Raw genomic sequence first — 3,300 nt, forward strand, 5'->3', positions numbered from 1 at the left:
GCCTTAGAGGGATATTTATGTAGCTAGAAGTTTTGGAAAATGTCATCTAGTTCAAGCCTTTCTCTAAAAGAGAAACTAGCTAGCGCAGGTTGTGTAACCTCCATATTGAAATGTAACCATGTGAGGGGATAAAGTATTACCTCAACTTGGACAACATTAGGCTTAGGACCCAAAGTATACATAGAGACTAATATTTTCTTTTATTATTTATCAACTACTTAATTTTTCCTTCCTCAAGAAACATTTCATATAGTTATAAAGGTGAAGGTAGGTCTACATGTATGAACATGTCAATTTATCATTTCATCTATGAGGAAGATAACTCAATAACCTTGACACATTTTGTAGTATGTAGTGACAATGTGGGGAACCTCCATTGCATTTGATAAATTCTCCATCCATTTAGCATCCAAACTTCTATTAGTAATCCCCACAACCACCAAGATGTCCATATCCATAACACATAATATTTTGATCAAACCTTGTGCTTTAGCTACCATGGAGGTGATCTTTGGTAGTGTTTTATCCATCAGATGATTAACTTATATGCTCAACTTTGAGGAATTGGTAATAAAATTAAATTTTGGTACTGAGGATCATCTAACTTTTGAATCATCATAATACAATTTGGTTGTTGAGTAGAAATAATTGTTGAGACCTATAACTATCGAATCCACAAATCATTTTACTTGAGTGTCTCCTAGAGCCACATTTATTTCTCTAGTCATAATTTTATCAATTGTTTTCCCTCTTATGTAGGGTAGATTTTGGTGTTTGATGATTCTATTTCTCAAATTTAATTTATATTCTAGTTTCTTGTATTTCCCTTTGGATTTGAGCCTCTTTTTCTTGAAATTACTATTGAGTTTGTGCTTTCATACCTATGGTAGAAACAAGCTCCTTATCCATTTTTTCCAACACCTTTGTTTATTCCTATAGCTTCTTTTCTAATAGATCTTCTCTCTTAACTAAGTTCTGATCTTTGTTAAATGTTGAGAAAGTTCATTCCTTTTAATCTTTTTTTTTTTTCTAGTTTCCTCATACATCTCAAGGCTTCTTCAAGGGTTCCTAATTCTTGACCTTGCATTTATAGGTTATGCATTGTATTCTCTTTCTTCAACTTTGATAAAGAAACCTCTTTGTTTGGCTTTAATTTATATAAACCCTCTCTCTCTCACATACACACACACTCACACACTCTCATCCATCTCTTTACTAAGGTAGGTACAAACTACTAGTGGATAGTGGTTAAGACTGATATTTTTTGGGATGTTGACATTTAGGATTTTTCATTGATGTCAACATATGTTTCAATCATGTGTTGGCTATTTTAGACAAACTATGATTATGGACATTACAGGTAGCTAGAAAGAGTAGTATAGATAGTGTATGATGCTTTTGAGCATGTGAGCAAGGTTATTTCATGTTGAGTGAGTATAAACCTTATGTTTAAAGTTGCATGGTCTAATGTATTGATCTGGGTAAATTGCAATTACTTTGGTAAAGTTTGGTTGGAAGCTAGTGACAATGAAATAACATTTGATATAGATTGGTGAGCATTGATTAAGGATCATGACACATATTTTATTGATTTTATTTTTTATATACTTTTATTAGGTTCCCTATGTACCTTAGCATTAGTTGATGTAATTACTTTTCTATTGTAAAAGTCCTAACATTCCAATTTAATTTATTGATGCAGCTTGTATAAAGGAAAGTAATTCCTTTATTTTAATAAATGGAACAAGTGTAATGATATGTGAGTGTTGAATATCAGAGTAGAACTAAATATTTTTTAGATGCTTTGATAAAGGTACAAGTGGAATCTATGATTATTACTTATGCATTATAATGAAACTATAAAGACAATTGAATTGTCATTATTTAGTTCATGAAATGTGGACTTTTTCTTATCCTTTCAAACAATGAGTTTTTGAAGGTAGATTTAATCTTCACCCTCCAAGTAGTGTGCTCAAGCAATGAGCCTTTTGCTTAGATCAATAGAAAATAGGGTTGAAGGGCCTTTTAACAAGAGTTATGTCCTTTAATAGGGGCTAATGTACTAGATGTATTGTATCAACTCCTAATAGGGCCAAGTCTCCTAACAGGGACATTATTATACTAGTGCATGAACTTGTGGGTATCATCCCTAGTAGGGTTTTTTCCTTAATATTATTTTTTCTAGAGAAAAAAAATATTGTCCCTTATGGTGTTGGTTTATATCTTACTTAGAATATTTCTAGATTCAATTGTGTTCCTAATTTTTGCATCAACATTTCAGATCACACTCTGTGATCCATCATCAAGATGAAGAAAGATAGAGAAAATGAATGATGATGGATCATAGAGTGTTATCTGAAATGTTGATGCGAAAAATAGTAACACAATTGAATCTAGAAATATTCTAAGTATTCTATGGATTGTGGAAATCTTCTCTCTATGGTTTATATCTTGTTCATTTTTTTTCTTGCATTGTTATATATTTCATTGGTGATTTTTTTGAAATGTATAAATTTTATAAAAATAACACACAACTTATTCACCACCCCTCCCTCTTATTGTTTTTGTATGGATTGTTATTCCTAAGATCTACTTCATAGGACATGGCTTGAGACTTGAACCTATTAGTTATGTATTTAGCCTCCTCCAAGGCCTTTTCTATCTTGGTATAATCTACTTTTTCGGAATTGGCTTGACACTTTACCATATTAATCATGGCTTTAGCCTTCTACAAGGCCTTTTATATATTTTAAAATATTTATTTAAGATTTAAGAAGTGATATATTACCACTTTTTACAAATACTTCATTAATTAAACTTTATCTTATGGTTAAGCTATCTTCAAATTGAAGTCAACTACATATGTATTATAATATTCATGATTAATTTATCCATGACAATTGTTCCCTATATTGGAAATCCTAAAGACCACAATGAACTTCCTACCCTTTACATGAAACAAAGAGGTCAACATTGAGGTAGAAGGTCTAACATCTTCTTTATTTTTCAAATTTTAAGATCTTGCAAGACTAGCTTCTTTAGTGGTACTAATTTATCTATTAAGTATTGATATGGTTTTGATATGTTTTCCAAGAAAGAGACAACGATGGATAAAGAAAAATTTACAAAATAATTATTGATTTGAATTGTGACTCTTGTGAAGCAGTCTCTGATAAATTTAGGATAATGAGAGAAAATGGTAGAAGGGGTTGCACACTATGCATCAAGATAGCTGAGCTTTAAATTATCAAGGTAATGGATGGATAAATTGAATAATATAATAAAATTTAGGATACCCCT

This window comes from Cupressus sempervirens, chromosome 11 (genome assembly GCF_028749045.1).
Source record: "Cupressus sempervirens isolate cs-2001-9-10 chromosome 11, ASM2874904v1, whole genome shotgun sequence".
NCBI lineage: Eukaryota > Viridiplantae > Streptophyta > Pinopsida > Cupressales > Cupressaceae > Cupressus > Cupressus sempervirens.